A 10,413-nucleotide genomic window follows, 5' to 3' on the forward strand; every position below is an offset into this window, starting at 1 on the left:
TACCGTACCTTGCACAAATATCGACACACACTTGTATATCTATTCATTATTTATGACTTTAAATTAAAACTATTGTCATAATACGCAAGATAGCAACGATGCTTCACTGTATGGATGCAAGTACATCGTGTAATACAATAATTTAGACTAAATATTATTTCCTGATACAAAATTTAACTACGGTACCGGTGGTAGATCTGTACTTAAACAATTTTGTTACAGCATCATTCATTTTAATTATTTTTTTCATTATACGTCTTGATATTTATAATAAACAAATGTAAATTTTAATTGTCAATAAAAACAGTACATCGAGAAGTGAAAAGAAGGTTACTTGTTATAATATAGATAAGATATTAAGGTGAAAGTGTAAGTAGAGGTGGTGTCAGCTGGGTTACTGGCAGCCGAGAGGCTGTACGTGCAGCCAGCTTGGGTAGTTTAAACACTATTTTTCTGTATTGGCAACGACAGTGTCTTTATTTTACGTAATATCTGTAATTATTTTCATATTGCTGGACGAATATAAAAACAATATTTAGATTTATTTGGGTGAGCAATGGCAGGTCGCATTCAGCGATGTCAGGGGAGTATAGTAACTACTGCCCAAAATGCTATGGGGCTTCTCGCAAAATCTATATCACTTGTGCTTTTTATGAAAAATTATTAGGTAATTATGGCAGTCTTGGTCCACGTGCGAGTTTGCTGTTGATTTATTCCTAAAAATGTCCAATATTAGGTGGGTTTTGTCATGGGCATTGCTTCATGCAACCTAATCTTACTAACGTAATCTAACCTTACTTATCCAGCAGCAAATATGGGTGCGATGAATGATTTTGAAAACCGACAAGTTGAAGAATTGAGACAGGTAACATATGGGAATCTTTATTGAAGAAACGTTTCGCCACACAGTGGCTTCATCAGTCTTATACAAAACATGAATGTATGAGAGGAGTTTGAGGTAGTCAGTCCCTCAGCCTGAGTCGATGTGTTTAGTCCATCAGTCTACAAGACTGATGGACTGAACACATCGACTCCAGGCTGAGGGACTGATTACCTCAAACTCCTCTCGCTGTGAGGAGGCTGTAGTTGGGGAGGTAGCAACGGCTACCAGCAGTGAAGTGCAGCCCAGCACCTGCTACAAGTGACGAGTGGTTCACAGTAATGGGAGGTGCATCAGAGTAAGGAAAGTTAAGAGTGAAGATCTGAAGGTAGGAAATCACTTCTCTGTTCTTCAGGATGAATGTACTTCAGTGGCCAGTGAAGGTAAGGGTACTACTGCCCCTGCTAATGGAGGTAAGCGCATTCTTGTGGTTGGTGACTCTCAGGTAAGATATATTGACCGTGCTTTTTGTAATAGGAATAAGATGAGAGATAGAGTGTGCTTCCCTGGAGCTGGTGTTGGGGACATTGTCAACAGGCTGGATAATATCATGTCAGGTAATGGGAACAAGCCCATTATCTGTCTCGGTGCTGGTGGAAATGATAATGGGGAGGGTAGGAGAGAAGAGCTGCTAGATAAGTGCAGGTCAGCTATAGATTTCATTAAGTCTAAGGGAGGGATCCCAATCATATGTAGCATCTTGCCTAGAAGGGGAGTAGGAAATGAATGGTTGTCTAGGGAAATTGGTGTAAATTGCTGGCTAGACAGATACTGCAAGGAACTTGCAATCCCATTCATTGACAACTGGAACAACTTTTATGGCAAACATGATATGTATGCAAGGGATGGGGTACATCTCTCTGGGGCTGGGGTGGTAGCACTTGCAGACTCGATTGAGAAGGCCATTGGTGAAATGCCTATGATTTTAAACTGATGGAAGATAGAGGTATGGGTGTGTGTGGGAAACAAGCAGGTTGCAACACTAGGGTTGGAAACAGTAAATGTATAAAAGGCATTCAGCATGAAGTTATAAATAAAAACAATAGATCAGGTCAGCAAACAAAGGGGGACAGCAGAGGGCAGCAAGGGACTAGCTCCCTTAAGGTTTACTATACTAATAGCAGGAGTGTACGAAATAAGATAGATGAGCTAAGATTAATTGCAAGTGCAGGAAACATAGATATTATTGCTATAACAGAGACCTGGCTCAATCTGAAAGATAGAGAGATGCCCTCTGAATGTCACATACAAGGCTATAAATTATTCCACACTGACAGGGTCAACGGGAAAGGTGGTGGAGTAGCGATGTATGTCAGAGACAATTTAAATTGTTGTGTTAGACAAGATATTAAATTAGAAGCGTCAGCCACTGAATCTGTTTGGTTACAGCTTCTCGAGGGCCGAGAAAAACTAATTTTGGGTGTGATTTACAGGGCCCCAAATCTTGATAGGGAGTGCAGTAAACTTCTATGGGACGAAATTCGTAAGGCATCTACGTACGAAAATGTTGTGCTAATGGGAGATTTCAACTATAGACAGATTGACTGGAGCAATTTGACAGGAAATTTAGAGTCAGGTGACTTTCTTGATACGATCCAGGATTGTTTTTTAAAACAGTTTGTGACAGAGCCAACTAGGGGAAATAACCTCCTTGACTTGGTTCTTGCCAGTAGGGAAACACTAATTAATAATCTTGAGGTTAATGATGAGCTTGGGGAAAGTGATCACAAATCACTCAGTTTTAATATATCATGGAATTCCCCTAATAATGGCAATCAAGTCTCTGTCCCTGACTTCCGCTTGGCTGATTTCATAGGACTGAAAAATTACTTAGGTGGGCTGAACTGGAATGACCTGACTAAGGGTCAGGTAGGTGGTGATGGTTGCCGATATGACGCTTTCCAGGGCATAGTTCTAGCTGCTCAGTCAAATTATGTTCCAAATAGGGAAATCAGATCAAACAAAAATGATCCTAAATGGATGAACAATAGATTAAAATATCTAATTGGTCAAAAGAGAGGCATATATAGGCAAATCAAAAGAGGAGAGGGGCAATTAAGAAATCGAAATATTCAGTTAAAGAGAGAAATAAAAAAAGGCATTAGAAAAGCAAAAAGAGATTATGAGGTTAAAGTTGCAAGAGATTCGAAGACTAACCCAAAAGGATTCTTTCAGGTATACAGAAGTAAGATCAGGGACAAGATAGGCCCACTCAAAAGTTCCTCGGGTCAGCTCACTGACAGTGATAAGGAAATGTGTAGAAGTTTTAACACATACTTCCTCTCAGTTTTTACACAGGAGGATACCAGCGATATTCCAGAAATGATAAATTATGTGGAACAGGACGATAATAAACTGTGCACGATTAGGGTCACAAGTGACATGGTCCTTAGGCAAATAGATAAATTAAAACCTAACAAATCCCCAGGCCCTGATGAACTGTATGCAAGGGTTCTAAAGGAATGTAAAGAGGAGCTTAGCAAACCTTTGGCTAATCTTTTCAACATATCACTACAAACTGGCATGGTGCCAGATAAGTGGAAAATGGCAAATGTGATACCTATTTTCAAAGCAGGTGACAGGTCCTTAGCTTCGAACTATAGACCAATAAGCCTAACCTCCATAGTGGGAAAATTTATGGAATCAATAATTGCCGAGGCAGTTCGTAGCCACCTTGAAAAGCATAAATTAATCAACGAATCTCAGCATGGTTTTACAATGGGGCGTTCCTGCCTTACGAATTTATTAACTTTTTTCACTAAGGTATTTGAGGAGGTAGATCATGGTAATGAATATGATATTGTGTATATGGACTTCAGTAAGGCTTTTGACAGGGTCCCACATCAGAGACTATTGAGGAAAATTAAGGAACATGGAATAGGAGGAGAAATTTTTTCCTGGATAGAGGCATGGTTGACAAATAGGCAGCAGAGAGTTTGCATAAATGGGGAGAAATCAGAGTGGGGAAGCGTCACGAGCGGTGTTCCACAGGGGTCAGTGTTGGGCCCCCTGCTGTTCACAATCTACATAAACGACATAGATGAGGGCATAAAGAGCGACATCGGCAAGTTTGCCGATGACACCAAAATAGGCCGTCGAATTCATTCTGACGAGGACATTAGAGCACTCCAGGAAGATTTGAATAGACTGATGCAGTGGTCGGAGAGGTGGCAGATGCAGTTTAATATAGACAAATGCAAAGTTCTAAATGTTGGACAGGACAATAACCATGCCACATATAAACTAAATAATGTAGATCTTAATATTACGGATTGCGAAAAAGATTTAGGAGTTCTGGTTAGCAGTAATCTGAAACCAAGACAACAGTGCATAAGTGTTCGCAATAAAGCTAATAGAATCCTTGGCTTCATATCAAGAAGCATAAATAATAGGAGTCCTCAGGTTGTTCTTCAACTCTATACATCCTTGGTTAGGCCTCATTTAGATTATGCTGCACAGTTTTGGTCACCGTATTACAGAATGGATATAAATGCTCTGGAAAATGTACAAAGGAGGATGACAAAGTTGATCCCATGTATCAGAAACCTTCCCTATGAGGATAGACTAAGGGCCCTGAATCTGCACTCTCTAGAAAGACGTAGAATTAGGGGGGATATGATTGAGGTGTATAAATGGAAGACAGGAATAAATAAAGGGGATGTAAATAGTGTGCTGAAAATATCTAACCTTGACAGGACTCGCAGCAATGGTTTTAAGTTAGAAAAATTCAGATTCAGGAAGGATATAGGAAAGTACTGGTTTGGTAATAGAGTTGTGGATGAGTGGAACAAACTCCCAAGTACAGTCCTAGAGGCCAGAACGTTGTGTAGCTTTAAAAATAGGTTGGATAAATACATGAGTGGGTGTGGGTGGGTGTGAGTTGGACCTGATTAGCTTGTGCTACCAGGACGGTTGCCGTGTTCCTCCCTTAAGTCAAGGTGACCTAACCTGACTAGGTTGGGTGCATTGGCTTAAGCCGGTAGGAGACTTGGACCTGCCTCGCATGGGCCAGTAGGCCTGCTGCAGTGTTCCTTCGTTCTTATGTTCTTATTGAACATTAAAATGGTATAAAATACCGACAAGTTGTTAGGTAAGACACATATGCAACAGTTATACCTTCCAGCTTTGTATAAGACTGATGAAGCCACTGTGTGGCGAAACGTTTCTTCAATAAAGATTCCCATATGTTGCTTAAGTGTCTCAATTCTTCAGTAAATATGGGACTGCGGCTAGCCTAAAGAAACTCAACCTAAGATAACCTAAGATAACCAAAAGCACAAATGATGTTATCATACACATGCTAGGACTAATATATACTGCACTCGAAAAGAAAGAAGTCCCGCTGGGCATTTTCATTGATTTACGTAAAGCTTTTGATACAATCGACCACGAACTGCTGTACTTCAAATTAACTCACTGTGGTATCAGAGGCCACTCCCTCAACTACCTAAAGTCATACCTTAGTAACAGAACTCAATATGTGTATGCAAATGGTGCAAACTCTTCCACCCAACCAATCACAGTAGGAGTCCCACAAGGAAGTGTCCTTGGACCACTCCTCTTTCTCATCTACATCAATGATCTACCGAATGCATCACAGCTACTCAAACCCATATTATTTGCAGATGACACAACATACGTCTTCTCCCACCCAAACCCAGTCATACTAGCAAACACTGTCAGTGCCGAATTGCAGAAAATATCTGCCTGGATGATGACTAATAAACTTACCCTAAATACAGATAAAACATATTTCATTCAGTTTGGAAACAAAGCTGCAAATCATCCAATTAACATAACGCTAAACGGATCATCAGTCACAAGACTCACAGAGGGAAAATTCCTAGGTATCCACCTTGACAGTAGCCTGAAGTTCTTATCTTATACAACAAATCACCAAGGAAATCTCTAAGACTGTAGGCATACTATCAAAGATAAGGTACTACGTTCCACAATCAGCTCCCCTGGCACTGTACCATTCACTCATATACCCTTACCTCACCTACGGAATTTGTGCATGGGGATCAACAACATTCAATCACCTAAGACCTCTAATAACCCAGCAAAAGGCAGCAGTAAGAATGATAACAATTTCCCACTCCCGCCAGCATACTCCACCAATTTTCAAAAGTCTGAATCTGTTCACCATTAAGAACATCCATACTTATTCATGTGCCTACTACATACACAGAACAATACACGCAAATATAAACCCTCCATTCAAACTTCTCACCAACCTTAACAAGACACATGACCATAACACAAGACACAGATCTCTTTTTGATATACCTCGTATCCATATCACACTGTGCACATAAAGGGCCCCAAACTTGTCAAACTCACGTTGTTATATAACACTGAGTTTGACAAGTCTGAGTATATTTTGGTAAATATAACAGTGTATCTCACGAGCATGAGCACTGTGACAGCACTTTGATCACAGACTACCTGGAGGATGTATACCTGGAGGGTGTATACCTGGAGGGTGTATACCTGGAGGGTGTATACCTGGAGGGTGTATACCTGGAGGGTGTATACCTGGAGGGTGTATACCTGGAGGGTGTATACCTGGAGGGTGTATACCTGGAGGGTGTATACCTGGAGGGTGTATACCTGGAGGGTGTGGTATAAACCTTGGTAATAAATACCTGAAGGGTGTATACCTGGAGGTGTTCTGGGGGTCAACGCCCCCGCGGCCGAGTCCATAACCAGTCCAACGCTATGTGCAAGAAACATGTTATGTCATTATTATTATTTTTATTATTAACACATCGGCCGTTTCCCACCAAGTCAGTGTGGCCCGAAAAAGAAAAACTTTCATCATCATTCACTCCATCACATGCTACGTCATATCTTTGCTAATTTTAAATATTACAAAGCTATCGTCGCAAACTAAGTCCATCTTTAAATTCTGCGTTAACAAGAAAAATGGAGATAGTCCGGTAGAGGACAAACTGTGTACAATTATAGGAATCGAATTATAACAATAATGACCCGGGTGTATGACCCACACAGGTTTAGCTCTTCTTATATACTACTACTGTCAGCAACTGAACCCCTACGATACTACTGCTGTTGCTGCTGCTGCTGCTACTATTACTGTGTGTGGGTTTAGGTCCTGCTGTGGGATGATAGATGCTGTCTGTAAGTAATTTTGCCTGTTTGCGAATTAATTGATCAAGTCCTGATCCACCGCGAGCCCTGGTCATGGACCGGGTCGCAAGGGCCTTGACCCCTGAAACCCCATCCAGGTATACTCCAGGTATACTTCAGGTATACTTAGTAATCTATTTCAGAATGTGCATTTATATTTCAGACAGATAGCACTGTAGGTTAACATGATGAGGCGAGGTAGTGTACGAAGATATGGATCTATATTTAATAAATGCAATACATATTTACATCACAGATGCATATGGTATGAACTTGATTTTAATTAATTAGAAGTTGACGGAGGGAGTTAACAGTGATGACTGAAATGTATGGTTATATTTCAGACATGGCTGGTGCTATAATTTTTACAGTGGAGAGTGTAGCTGCTGAAAGAAGTAATGTTGTTAATGACAGAATTTGTATATAACGAGAAGGAAACACACACACACACACACACACTATGTTCCAGAGATGGAACAAAGCAACAAGGGGTCACAGTTGGAAGTTGAAGACTCAGATGAACCACAGGGATGTTAGGAAGTATTTCTTCAGTCACAGAGTTGTCAGGAAGTGGAATAGCCTGGTTAGTGATGTGGCGGAGGCAGCATCCATACATAGCTTTAAGAAGAGGTATGATAAAGCTCACAGAGCGGGAAGAGTGAGTACCGGCCAGTTGAAGAGGCGGGGCCAGGAGCTGTGAATCGACCCCGTAACCACAACTAGGTGAGTACACATACACACACACACACAGAAACTGTGAATCGACCCCTGCAACCACAATTAGGCGAGTACATACTCTTGTATTTCATGGGGTCTCCGTATGAGGTTTATAAAAAACTTTCGCTTATTTTTCTAATATTCCTTCTACTCTGCTTATTATATAGTTCAGAGTTAGTTAGTTAGTTAGTTAAAGATTAGCCGGTATTCTCCCGGCCCGGGCCTTTTCCAAGTGGTGGCCCGGCCTTGGCTCCCTCTTTAGGGAGTGTCTGAGACCTAAGTCTCCTATGGGAGGAGGCACAAGTACCTCCTCATCTTTGGGACCAACTGTCCCCAGGCCTAGCCACAAGCTAGGCCTCTCAGGTCTGCCATCCCCGCCCCAAGGGGGCTAATGGGAATGACAGTCTTATGAGCTAAAGGCTCGGGCTCAGGCACCTACCCTACCCTAGAAGGGTTAGGCATGGTGTCGATCAATGTAGTTCAGAGATATGGCCTCCCCTTTTCCTTCAATAATAATAATAATAATAATAATAAATAATAATTATATTATTATTATTATTATTATTATTATTATTATTATTATTATTATTATTATATTAAATAAAATAGAATTATTGGCAGTACCATGTATTTTTTAATAAAATCCGTAGGGGTCATCTAGCCCCAGGGAAGTGGCAGGCATTCAGGTTCGATCTAAGGGGAGGATACGACCAGTTCCTTGGATCGAGAGCCCCTCACCACCAAGACAGTTTCCATGACGAGGTTTAAATTTTAGAATTCTTATTGCATATCTAAACTTTTGTATTTTCATTGTTTTTTAAGGTATGGAGATCACACAGTAATACACTTCAATAATAACAAATAAACGTCAGTTTCCCCTTGATGCTGCGTTTGATCCATAGAATTGGTCTCGAATTCTCCTTTGTGGGATCGGAACTGATTACATTATAACATAAACAAAAAGTAACGCTACCGCAGTGAGTAGGATTCGAACCTACGCGGGAAGATCCCATCTGATTTCTAGTCAGACGCCTTAACCACTCGGCCATCACTGCTTATCTCCGTACAACCAGCCTCTACTTCTTATATAATGTATATTTTTATCATTGCCCTTCTGGAAAATTTAATAGATGAAGTGGATGTGTCTTTGAGAAGAAGAAATGTATTTCGAGACGCAAAATTAAGTATAGCATATTGTTGCCTCTTTAGCCGAATATATTTTTATAATCATGGGGGAGCGCTAAACCCGTAGGATTATACAGTGCCTGTGGGGGGATGGAAGGTATTCAGGGTTAATTCAGGGAACTGAAGCACAGATCCAATTACGTAGATCAAGAGCCCCTCACCAGCATCAAGGAACCTCCCTTGAGGGGGGAATAAGATCAATTATTTTAAATCTGCATAAATTATCATTTGTTGTATATACTAGTAATAATGGTGTAATTAAGAACTGTTAATATGGAGTATGTAAGAGGTCAGGTCAGGTCAGGAAACAGGATGTCTCCTGATGCGGGTCTTAGGTGATGACCCGCCGTTGGAGCTTTTGGTCAACTGACCGAGGCCTTCCGCTGGCTTACCCCCTCTACCCCTTTAAAAATTAAGGTTTTAAGTAGATTGTCATGAAGGAGGAGGATGACACTCCACCACAAGCACCAAAACTCTGATTTTATAAAAAAAAATACATTTTTTCATCATGAAACATTACAAATATTTCTTAGCAAACAGAGAAGCTGCAATGTGATAGACTGAAAAATATTATTATTATTATTATTATTATTATTATTATTATTATTATTATTATTATTATTATTATTATTATTATTATTATTATTATTATTATTAAAATATTATTATTATTATTATTATTATTATTATTATTATTATTATTATTATTATTATTATTATTTACAATGGAGATAAGTTACTCTGACTTTTTTGGGTTATCTTAGGTAATTTACACATATGTTGCTATATGTGATAATTTATGTAACTGTATTTATATGTAGCTGTACGTGAATAAACTTATTAAAATACGGGAGACCAAGAGCGTGAAGTATTCTCGAGTACGCAGCACCAGTGTGGAACCATCCAGAGACACACAAACTCGACAAATTGCTAATAAGTATATTAAGACTGGTACCTGAATTGAAGGGAATAGAGGACAGAAAAAAATATTGATATTCTGAAGATTCTCTCATTATTTGAGATAATGTTGATATATAGTAATATGTATTTCTTGTTTCCTAGATTATCTTATGCTAGACGTATCTTGAACTTTTATACTTACTTATTTGTAATATGTTTTTATAATCTTACCTTACAGAAAATAAAGATATAATTTAAATATATGGAAGTGTAGAGGACAGCGTTAAAGTTATATGATAATATGAGGGTAGAGGCACGCATGCACGCACGCACACACGCACACACACATCGGTGAGTACACACACACACATCGGTGAGTACATGCACACACACACACAAACATCGGTGAGTACATGCACACACACACACACACACACAAACATCGGTGAGTACATGCACACACACACACACACACACAAACATCGGTGAGTACATGCACACACACACAGGAGGCCTGGTCACAGACCGGGCCGCGGGGGCGTTGACCCCCGGAACTCTCTCCAGGTAAACTCCAGGTA

General features: G+C 40.0%; 1 non-coding gene across 1 annotated transcript; it reads right to left on the minus strand.

Moving 5' to 3' along the window:
* Positions 1–8,723: 8,723 nt before the first annotated feature.
* Positions 8,724–8,805, minus strand: TRNAS-AGA (transfer RNA serine (anticodon AGA)). Its single transcript has one exon. It is a non-coding gene; the product is annotated as a tRNA-Ser (tRNA).
* Positions 8,806–10,413: the final 1,608 nt, after the last annotated feature.

This window comes from Cherax quadricarinatus, chromosome 72, assembly GCF_038502225.1.
Source record: "Cherax quadricarinatus isolate ZL_2023a chromosome 72, ASM3850222v1, whole genome shotgun sequence".
In the NCBI taxonomy this organism is placed as follows: domain Eukaryota; kingdom Metazoa; phylum Arthropoda; class Malacostraca; order Decapoda; family Parastacidae; genus Cherax; species Cherax quadricarinatus.